Source organism: Phalacrocorax aristotelis, chromosome 1, assembly GCF_949628215.1.
Source record: "Phalacrocorax aristotelis chromosome 1, bGulAri2.1, whole genome shotgun sequence".
In the NCBI taxonomy this organism is placed as follows: domain Eukaryota; kingdom Metazoa; phylum Chordata; class Aves; order Suliformes; family Phalacrocoracidae; genus Phalacrocorax; species Phalacrocorax aristotelis.
Genome location: NC_134276.1, coordinates 202114739 through 202126217, shown reverse-complemented (window position 1 = coordinate 202126217; position 11479 = coordinate 202114739). Strand labels below are relative to the sequence as shown.

Below are 11479 nucleotides of genomic sequence, written 5' to 3'. Positions count from 1 at the left end.
AAGATCTGTGGATGTATACTTCCCTGAAGCACTCTGGTTTGACTACTATACCGTACGTATTTTTAAGATTCAGTCTCTTACATTTTTTACATAATTTAAAATGGTATAATCCCAGCAAAATAACTTTTAGCAATGTTCAGCAGTATTTTTACCTCAGCATCTGCGTTTAAAAAAACTACAGCACAAAAAGTCTACACCAGGCTAACTGGGAGAGTAAATTACACATCTTTCAGTAGCATTTTATTTTCTATTTTTGGTTTGTAAAGCTCTAAGAGACAGAGAACTGAATTTTTAAGAGCAGCCTAGAATTTTATGAAACTGCCAAGATTCCTTTCTTCCCCCCACCCCTGCCTTATTGCATGTTTTAATTCTTGTACTGATAGAGACAGAAACTTGAGTTGTACTCCTGAGAACATGCTGCAAGCCACTTTGTGCATGCAGTTTTGCACATGCATCACTTTTGACAGAAGGCATATTAAGAGAGCAGGGTGAGGCTTCCCTCTGAAAGATGCTTCCAAGAGGTGCAGAACAATCTGCTATGTAGAAAATGCCAGCCTCTTGTAGTTTCAGGGACTACACGTTCTGACCTTTCAAACATCACCCCCAGTACTGCATTTCCAGAAGTGCTCGGTTTCAACGTAACTATGCTGTGCTGTAATCTGCAGGATGAGACCAGTGTTGGCTTCAGCAGGCATAGTTAGGTTGATGCTAAGAGCTTTTGGAAAGATGAGCCCAGGAGCATCAGGCTGTTGTTAACTACCCTGAGTGATGCTGGCAGATGAGCGGGCAGGACAGAAATGCTCTCAGGAAATTCAGACTTATTTTATAGAAGTTTGGTAATTTTCAGCATTTGGCTGGTGTCCTCAGATGGATGCTCATGTGAGGATGAACCCTCTCCCTTTTCTCTTTTCATAAGACTGTGGAGCTGCAAGGTCAAGCATTTCATTCAGCTGTCCTTGCTGTGGTTCCCTCTGAGCCTCCCTTGCTGGGCTGGGTGAGGGGATGGCAGCCCCGGTGTCCCTTGCCCTGCCTATGGGGCATGCCCGCACCATTAGCAAATCTCAGCTCCCAGTATTTGGCACACACTTGCCCTACACATGATGGTTATCCAAAACCAAGGTTGGGTATTTACCATAAGTTACAATTACCATTTACAGAGGGCAAGAGCAAAGCTTTCCTGTTATCTACTCTGTATGTAAGCCTTGCCTACACCTGGTTTTGAGGCATTAAACCAGGAAGGAATAATGCAGATAACTTATGCTAGTTATCTGCACATATATGATTTTCACTTATTGAATGCTGTAATTACTTTTTGAAAGGGGAAAACTTGGCCTTAAAAGAGAAGAAAATCTACAGTTTACATTGCCAAATGATTATGAATCACTTACCTTAAACTGAAATGTGACAGGCTCCGTATGCATAAAAAGAGGAAGCAAAAGTTTCTTTTGCTTTTTACTCAGTGCCTTGATGAGGGTTTTTTCATGGCATATGGAATAATGATACCATTTTTAAAGATGATTTGCTGTCTTTCATTCATGATGTTTCTATCTCATACATATGCATAACTGTAAGGGCTAGATCCTCTTTCATGTTAAAAAAGGGAACGGGAATAATACCCCTGAAATCCTCTTTTCTGTTTTTACTTTCATGGATGTAACTGAGATGAAAATGTACCCCTTGGACTCTTTTTCAGTGCCTGGATTTGAGCTTTTTTAACTGCATGGATTTTTGTAGTAGGGTCATAAACTGCCAAGCACCTGGAACAAGACCTATGCTACTGTGGCTGCCCCGTTGAGCAAGATCCCTCTGTTCATTCGTGGAGGCTACATCCTGCCAGAACAGGCACCAGCCACGACCACTACTAAGAGGTAACATCATCTATGTCCGTCAGCAAACAACCACAGTGTGAGTCAGACCCACAGACAGCCAGAAAGCAATCAAAAGAAAGCGCAGGAGGGAGGCTATCTGCAGCTCGCAGCTGCCATTCTGGGTCATAAACCCGCTATTCGCTCCTTTGCATTAGGAGAAATCACCCCAGAGATGACCCACATCGTATGTTGCACAGCTGAAACGTACTCCTGGCTCTGTGGTTGTGCTTGGAAAAGCTTTTGCAGCTCTCACTGACACACGGACCTGCTGCCAGTCATTCAAAGCAAACACATGCAAGGGGAAAATGACCCTTCTCCTTGGATGTATTTCTCCAATGCCATGGGCAAGGTGGGAAGACTCAAATCTTTCTTGAGGAAAATGGTTTCCCCACACCAATGGGTAATATACTGGCCTCCCGTCTGAACCATGCTCAGAAGCTAATGTGAGTAGTGAAGGAAGGGAACAGCACTGTGCAGGGATCAAACCAAACCATAATAAGGTAGCACTGGTGACCAGTTGCCTCCCAGACTGCCCAATTATCATACATTAAGCTGACTAAAGAAGAGGAAACTTGCCCACACGAGCTCTCAGAAAGTGGGAATTTTACATTTCAGTGGGACAAGGCAAAGTAAATTTTTGTCATCATTTCAGGAGACATTTTGTGACTACGGTTGTCATTTTGTTATGGCCTTTTTTGTAACCTTAAAATTGGAGTTAATTGTGTTCAGCAGTTTTTGCTAAATAACTTGGGACAGTGCCCGCCAGTTTGTACTGACACTCCTCAACATCTTTGTCAACAGCCGTCTGAATCCATTTGGGCTCATTGTTGCCCTGGATGAACAAGAAGCAGCTTCTGGGTCTCTCTTCTGGGATGATGGTGATTCAATCGGTAAGCCTGGCCCCCTGCTGTGAAGCAGTGTCTGTGTACCGGGCTTTTCTCAGGCTGCCTTTTCAGCAGTACAATGGCACCAATTCCTGCTAGGAATAGGTGGAGAATGACCCTAAATTGAACGTTACAGAGGAGAAAAGCAGAGTGCAGCATTTTGGTCTGAGAAAGGTGTGACACTGGGAACATCTGCTAGAGAGGACAATCACGCATGTCGCGTTCCCCTGAGATCATCCAAAGAAGACTAGAGGAAAAGATTAACTCACCCACAAATCATCTTAGTCTGACATTAGCCACTTGCTACAATTAATGTGAACTCTGTATGGATTTTGCTCCCTATTTTGATAACTATCCTCCTTGTTCTGTGTTTTGACAGATACTATTGAAAAGGAGAACTACTTCTTGGCTAAATATACATACAGCAAAGTAAGTAGCAACATACAAGGTACCTACATACATACAGGTAGCTGTATTTTAGTGTAACCATTGTAAGGTGCTGATGTCTAACTCTTCTCTGGAAGGCTTTTTTTCTTAGAGCTCAGCCTTTAAACCTGTAAGCTACCTAATGCTTTCATTTACAGACAGCTACAAAATAATCCAACTATGACTTGGGGGTGTTGGTTGATGAGAAGCTCAACACGACACAGCAATGTGCGCTTGCAGCCCAGAAGGCCAACCATATCCTGGGCTGCATCACAAGAAGCATGGCCAGCAGGTTGAGGGGAGTGATTCTGCCCCTCCACTCTGCTCTGGTGAGACCCCACCTGCAGTGCTGCATCCAGCTCTGGAGCCCTCAGCACAGGAAAGACATGGACGTGTTGGAGCAGGTCCAGAGGAGGGCCACAAAAATGATCCAAGGGATGGAGCACCTCTCCTTTGAGGAAAGGCTGAGAGAGTTGGGGTTGTTCAGCCTGGAGAAGGGAAGGCTCTGGGTAGACCTTATAGCAACCTTCCAGTACCTGAAGGGGTCTACAAGAAAGCTGGAGAGGGCCTTTTTGCAAGGGTATATAGTGATAGGACAAGGGGTAACAGCTTTAAACTGAAAGAGGGTAGATTTAGATTACATATAAGGAAGAAACTCTTCACTGTGAGGGTGGTGATGCATTGGAACAGGTTGCCCAGAGAAATTGTGGATGCCCCATCCCTGCAAGTGTTCAAGGCCAAGTTGGATGAGGCTTTGAGCAACCTGATCTAGTGGAAGGTGCCCCTGCCTATGGCAGGGGGTTTGTAAATAGATGATCTTTAAGGTCCCTTCCAACCCAAACCATTCTATGATTCTATGATGTTGCAGTTTTGTGTTTGCTTCACTGTGACACATCATAGTGACACATCATTAACCTCCCTGCTGTGATGTGAATCTAAAAATCCACTTTTTCAGCTCATGTTTTTTTATTTTTTCCTGTGTTGTTCCTTCTGGGAATGAGCGACTTTTTCCTTGTCTTCCTCCTGTGAACACTTCCATTCTGATGGGTGGGAGAAGGCTACATTCCTCTCTCCAGGATATCCCAGCAACTTTTCAACTTTAATCACTTGAAGCTTGCATTTTGTGGCCCAGAGAATTACATAGTCTTACTTCATTAGCTTGCATTTCCTTGTCTGACAGCACAGATATTGCTCCCATGGTTGGCCTCCCATGGAGCGATTCAGCACGCTACTGGCAACCCACCATGCTGATCAGATGCTCCATGCAGCACAGAAATAGATTAGCCCAGGGTCAGTGCACTAGTGCCTTTCACACAGCGCTCACTTCTGCACAGACGTGTCCTGAGAAAACTCAACATGAAAACCCAACACTCTAGGCTTCAACTGAGAAAAATACAACAAAATAAATCTACTAGAAGCTCATTAAGTATATGATGGTAAGTTGTGGAGGTTATTGTAAAAAAAAAAAACCTAATTCAGGCGTCTACACAGATCATATTTTATCTACAATTCCAACATCTAGTAAGAAATAAGATATTGTATGTAGACTGTGGCATGGTTTTCATGCCATGTATTCCTAAAAGTCCCAAAGTAATCTACAGAAATTATTCAACTGAATAAAAACTTGTTAACCCCTATTGTGAGACTGCTCTTAGAATAGATGTCTTCCAAGAGTGAGAGCAAGCCAGAGTAAGCTGATGGGTTTTATGATGTAGCCTTGTATATCTGTGAGATATTTTCCTGGAACTAATACCACATGTCTGGACTTTAAATTTAATTTTTAATTTATTTTCATCTTGATTTACCAGGAAAAATATCTTCTTCTTTAAAAAAGGATATTTCAATGGAAAAAAGGAAAAAAATCACCTCAGCTTTCTGTAGTCTGTGTATAGTAATTTATTGCAAGAAGGCTACAGAAAAACAATATCCAGTTTTATATTAAATTCTGATCTGTGCAAATTAGATTGTTGATTCACTGGCACTTCCATTTCTCATTGCTTATATTTGACTTCTGCCTGTAAATCCATGACTGAAGTCCCTATCTGCATTCCAATAATCTCTAATGTTGATTTTTTATTATATGTTTCTAAAAAGAAAAATCCATCTCAAATAGCAAATTGTAGAGGTGTGAGAAATGTATGAAAGTCTTGGTATTTGTTGCACATTTCTATATTCCTGAAAAATTGTGGATGAATAATTTAATTTCACCTGGTTTTAGGGGAACACACAAGTTTTGGTCCTTAAGAGATTTACTGATAAGGTCTGACATCATAGCATTTACTCTGAACCCAGCAGAGAGTGTTGTGCAAGTAACAGCTACAGGATTAGACCCTCTCATTTATATTTTCATTTAAACAACCCAGAAGTACAAAGAAGAATTCAAGACTAGTGCAGGCACTTAAGTCTCAGAGAACAATTCAAGCTGCCTGCTCTCATGTATTGTCTCACTGCTGTCAGTATTTTCATTCACTTGACACCTCCATTTCGACACGCATAATGGCTAAGTGACCTGAGTCAAAGTGCCCCAAGTCAAAGTGCCCCATATATTAAGCCTACCAGTCTAGGAAAATACGTGAGCCAGATATATAAGATCTGCTGTACTTCAGGGATGAGCAGGGAGAGCCTCAGACTCTGCCTTCTTCCCCAGAGGTGGGCAACAAGGCAGCTGTGCTCAGGCCATACCAAGTGAATCCAGACACTAAACCGATGATGATGGGAAGGCTTGCCCAAGGAAATGGGAGCTTCTGAAAGAATATGCTAGCCACTAGTCAGCTGAATAGCCTGGGAGCAAGTTCCTCCTAAAACTGGTCCAATTTTCAGGGGGAAAATGTGGGAAAAAATGTGAAGTTCATACAACCAGAGCAAGACAGTAAGAAAGAAAAAACATTACTCTGCAGCTCAGAAGTGCAGGTGGAAGTCCTGCCTGTGCCCTCAGATCCAAGACTTGTTTGTGCTTTGCATTTATGGGGCTTTGAGTGGTAGTCAAAGGTTCCTTCCCTCTGATGAGACCTCAGGACTTTCCTGGACAATTGCTTTAACACTAGATGCCTGGGGAGGAAACGGTCACTCATTCCCCTGGACCATCACCTCCCTGTCTCCACAATACCTTCAGTTCTAGACCTTGGCCAGAGGAATAATGGTTTTTACTGTAGAGCCCTGGTTCAGGGCCTCAGAGCTCGAGTGCAACTTTATTAATACAGTCATAATCACTGAGTTCGATAGCACACAGTTTGCTGGGTCCATGTGGCCACATTGAGCTACCTCTCCTGATTGGACACATCTGAGACAGCAATAAGTCACTGTGGAGAGGTGGTCCCTATACTGAACCCCCCTGTATGCTGGAGCTTTACCAATGAGGAGAAGACACCCTATGTAAGTACCCTAGCACATTCTCCAGAGGCTTTTAGAGGCCCCTCCCCATTTGCTCCATAAAAGCCGACATTCCTACAGTTTAAATCAGTGTGCTGGGGAATAGCACTTATTTTTAGTGTGGATGCCTGAAATAAGCAGTCTAAGCACAGCCCTAAGTTACAAATACTGTGATCTAGCTTCTGCTCCCCTCCCACCATGCGCCACTGAAATAACATAAGCTAATTTATGCAAAAGGTTCCATCATGGGTTTCTCCTTGGCATATTTTTAAAAAGTCATGATTGCATAGCAATTCATCATTTCCTAGGCAGTGTAATTCATCTTTATTTCCTTAACAACTTTGATCATATAACAAATGCAATGATTCCTCTTCATTGCTTTTATGGGAAATTACTGTCACTGGTGATCCAAATGAATTTGTTTAATCACTTTGTGTGTCCTCTTGATACACCCTAAATATGGGATACATAGTAAATAAGAAGTATAACAAATAAGGCTTTGTGGACATACAGTATTCCTTCAGTGTCCTGAAAGCTGGGAGATACATAGCAGAGATTTCTAGCAGGAGCTGTGGAGATGTGGGACATAAAATAGGGGTAAAATATCTAGTAGATGATGTTTGTGGAAGATGCTAATGGTTTAAAGCAGTTAGTTGTGGATGTTAATTGAATCTTCCTCAGGGTCATTAATTGAATCTCCGTATCTGGCTTTTGGCTTTGCATATTCTACTGTACCCTGAAATGTGTACAAGAACCAAATTTGCTTTGATTACAAGTAGAAAAAACATGTCCAAAAAGATTCGAAATGAATGTTGTAAATGCTATTTTGTTTCTTACTTTGTTAGTTTATAATGATACACGAAACCTTTCTTAAACGAAAATTAATGTGACTGTTGTTTTTCCTTTATGGCCTCAGACTTTGTCTACATTGGAAGACATTCTATATGTTCATTTACAAAGATGAGACCACAACAGTAACAGTATGCAGTAAGTCACCTCCAAAGAGTTGTCATGGTCCTAAAATTTTCTCTGTGGCTTTTTCCAGGGAAACCTGAAGGCACAAATACTTAAAAATGGCTACCGAGGGGCTGATATTCTGAAGTACAACAAAATTACGATTCTTGGCCTGAAACTGAGACCTCATGCTGTTTCTCTGAATGGAGAAGCCATCCATAGAGATGCTTTCTCTTATGAACCGAGAGGGGTAAGAGCTGCACTGAGCAATTATGAAAAACCTTAGGGAAAGTGGGAGAGTCAATGAGTAGTAACAGGAGCAGTTTCTCATCCACACCCCTTTACACTTCCAGGTATAAGCAGACACCAATTCTTGATACAACAGTCTGAGGGTGGGGGGGACAGGGAGGAGTGACAGCAAGAGATTTTTAAGGAAACTTTGTTCTTTACTGTTACACATACATTGTTTCTCTTTCTCATTTAGTGTCTGCCACTTATACAAGTTTTTAAACTAATGATGAAATAATGAAAAGAAGAAACAGCTCCACAAACCAGGGAAAATGTTAGCAGTTTTAAGGACACTATTATCATTCTGATAAAATGATAAAACCTCTCAAAGTTATATATCAGCTGCTGAAAAGAAGTAGTGGAGATATTTTCTTACAACTACTTAGTGTCCAGAAATGATTACCCCATAGCTGGCTCTAATGAGTGTCTCCCTGTCTTCTGAGGAGGGAAAGGTGAATCTCTGCTGTACATTTGTTCCTCAGAAACTATTGCTACAGTGAGACATCTGTAACAGTTTCAGCATCTTAAAGTGTCCAACCTCAGTGTCCCAGATAAAAAAGCATGACTTGCTTGTGCAGTGCTCCTCCCCTAGCACCAACAAGGAGACACCCCAGAGGGGACGGACTGAACACCCCTAACGAACAGCGCTGACCACCTCTGTGGTCCCAGTTTCATTTTCCATGGGAGAACAGATAAAAGGAATAACACTGAGTAAACTACCCTTGCTCTGGTCACTTGTGCTATATCTGCCACCAGCCACCAGGCTGAAGTGGGTCATGCACACACTTTGTATGAGGTGTGGTACTGACATTTCGGCACTGGTCTACATCTAGGGAGCTCCCAGTACGAAGGCTGTAAGATTCCACTGACTGGTCATTCAGTCAAAGATGGCTGAGGCAACAAGCAATGGATGTCACGTCTTATGGTACTCTACCCACTTGGGTTAATGATTTAAGTCTATTTCTAACCAAAGTGTGATCCCCATTATATGCACCTGCTTCTAACATTTATTTTATTGAAGGAATCTGTAAAGGAAGGAAATTGCTGAGAATAAATTCCTGCCTTAAATAATTGTAAAAAACTCACTTTCAGAGACGATGTCATAAATAAGTGTAATCAGTTTTGCCTCAAGAGAAGAAATTGTTTAACAGCCAAACTGCCTCGAAGAAAGCTGAAAGCAACATAAATGTGGCAGGGTAAAGAAAATATTCCATTGAGATATGCCTGAAGGCACCAATCGCAGAAATCCGGAAGATAACTGCATACTAACAGCATCAGATGAAAAGATGATTAAAAAAGGCTAAAAAGCTTCTCACAAAAGTATCATTTAAAATTTGATTTAAGCACAAAAGATGATCTCAGTGACTTAAAAACTGCTTCAAATAACAGAGAAAAAAAAAACCACCAAGCTGTCACAGGAGGAAAGGTTCAAAACTGCACAAAATTTACATCATTTAAACCAGACAGTAACCTAAACCAGCTAAATATATTCCTCTTACAATTCTGAGAGTCAGTCAAACCTCTCCCACCATCCCTATACAGATGTTGTAATGCCATTACCTATAATCCTCTCATGTTTGAGTCTCTCTTAAAAAAAAAAAAAAAAGCACTAGCAGCTTGGGTTTAGATCTTGAAAATTTACGAATAGTTTAACAAGCACAAAGACTGTACCGTTTGAAGGGACGTAGTAGAAAGTAACTTCTACCGTATTGCTTTTGCTTTACAGAAAGCAGATTTTCCTAAAAGCAGTGCTTAAGTACATAATTGAACCATGGTTATTTGTATATAAATAGAAGTAGTTTGCTTAGTAATAAGCCACTTCTTTCTCTCTGATTCATGCAGTGCTACCCTGATCTGACATTTGTAATATCAGAGCATCTTCCTATTATTAGAGGTCTCTGTCTTTCCCCCTGTAGTACCATACCCTAAGAGCCACAGGAACTGGATTGTAACTGCAGCAGGGAGCTGGAGGAGCACTTCTGTTGACCAGGTTCTCATGGTCTGTAGTTCCCAATGTCCATGTAGCATTCCTGGCTGCCCGTCACTTTTAGGTTAGTGTTTAGATGGGTTTGCAGTGGTTTTGTCTGGATCTGGCCCTGTATTTGAATAAAAGGCAGATCATTCAAGAAGTGGACTTCCTACTTACTGAGTAGTGGCAGAGAACTGTTTCTGATGAAAGGTGAAAACATTACATACTTTGAAGAAGTGATCTAAACATAGACTGTTAGCATGATTATACATGAACTTGTGGGTGGGCAAAGAAATAGCTAAGATGTGTGAATGGATATCATGCATTTTAAGGATTATTAATTCTGAAACCTAAAGATAAAACTGGTGAAGTACTGAACACAGAAATTATCAGAGTAGCATAAAATACTTCAAATTTAACATTGAACAGAGAGAGAGCAGGACAGGTATTGTATTTATACTTTCATATTTAATTCATGATATTAATCAATTTTAAACTGTTCCTGAATTTCTAAAAGGGATGTTGAATTGGATATAGCAGTAGAAAGATGCCTACTGCCATCAAGTCAGCCTTGCTTACTATGAAGGTCTAAGTTCAAGTTTCCCTTATTGTTCTCTGTTCTGAGCTGGTCTTTTTTTAAGTTAATATAAAGTTGTACATTATTTTTCTGTGGGTTTTCTTTTTTTCCACAGAAACTCACTATATGGATTTCTGCCCCACTTACTCGGGAACTCAACGTTATGATTTACTAGAATGATCAGAAAACACTGACATAGTTTAGCATCCTTGGCTGTTAGATATTGATCTTACTTTGATTTTAATGTCAAAAAAATATTTAGCCATTAAAACATTCCTTGGTTATGTATTTGATGACTGTTCTTTTCCTATGTAGTATTTGTAGTATTCCTCAGATAAAATTTTCAATAGTAGTTAATGAGTATTACCATAAACTGATGTGTGTTCAAAATAGCATAGAAGAAATCATCCTGAAAGTTCTTTCTCACTGCAGATGGAGGTAATACTTGGAAATGTTCTCAACTGGACCATATTCTGGACCACATACACTGTTTTGTTCTGTTTTTTTAAACCTATGGTGGCAAAAAATACCCAAGGAACAACTAGATAGTCAGCTTAGCTCACATAGCCCTCTCCTGGGGGAGGCAATGCATGTGTGTCAAGAGAATGTGTGGGAAACACAGCTAATGAAAGGTTGGGGATACCTGGATCTACTTTGTACTTCAGCTATTTCTGGCTGCCGAATGATCTCCCAAGACCATAAGAAGCTCCAGCTTGTGGAAATGGCTGTAAGGAGTCAACGTTATTTTAATAATATAATACATAATCAGCCATTAATACTATATATAAAACATATAATATATAATAAATATTCATATAATATTTTGTATAAGAATATATGATCAGCTGGTATAAATCTGCCAATAGTTCCAGACTACAAAATCTGTAACTGTAGTGGTTATTTGGTTTTGTCTCCTTTTCCATGCCCCTGAGCTGTAATAAACACAGCCCGGGGCATGTCTTGGGATCCAGCAATCATAGAGAGAATTTGTTGAAAGCTTGGGGGATTTCTTTTGAGAATCTGGTTCTCTCTGGAGACTTTTCCCAGAGTTAGAGCAGCTTTTACCACAGCAAATGGTTGGTGACCCTAAATGTATACCGTGACTTCTGACAGGAGGAATCCACATCATGGCAGGGTCAGAACT

At 40.8% G+C, this 11479-nt stretch overlaps 2 long non-coding RNA genes across 2 annotated transcripts; both read left to right on the top strand.

Annotated features, from left to right (window-relative positions):
- On the top strand, positions 1–2740 carry LOC142056486 (uncharacterized). Its single transcript, XR_012660366.1, has 3 exons — positions 1–52; positions 1738–1868; positions 2670–2740. It is a non-coding gene; the product is annotated as an uncharacterized LOC142056486 (long non-coding RNA).
- A 390-nt stretch (positions 2741–3130) lies between these two features.
- Positions 3131–10677, top strand: LOC142056463 (uncharacterized). The gene is made up of 3 exons (XR_012660356.1): positions 3131–3181; positions 7593–7751; positions 10451–10677. It is a non-coding gene; the product is annotated as an uncharacterized LOC142056463 (long non-coding RNA).
- Positions 10678–11479: the final 802 nt, after the last annotated feature.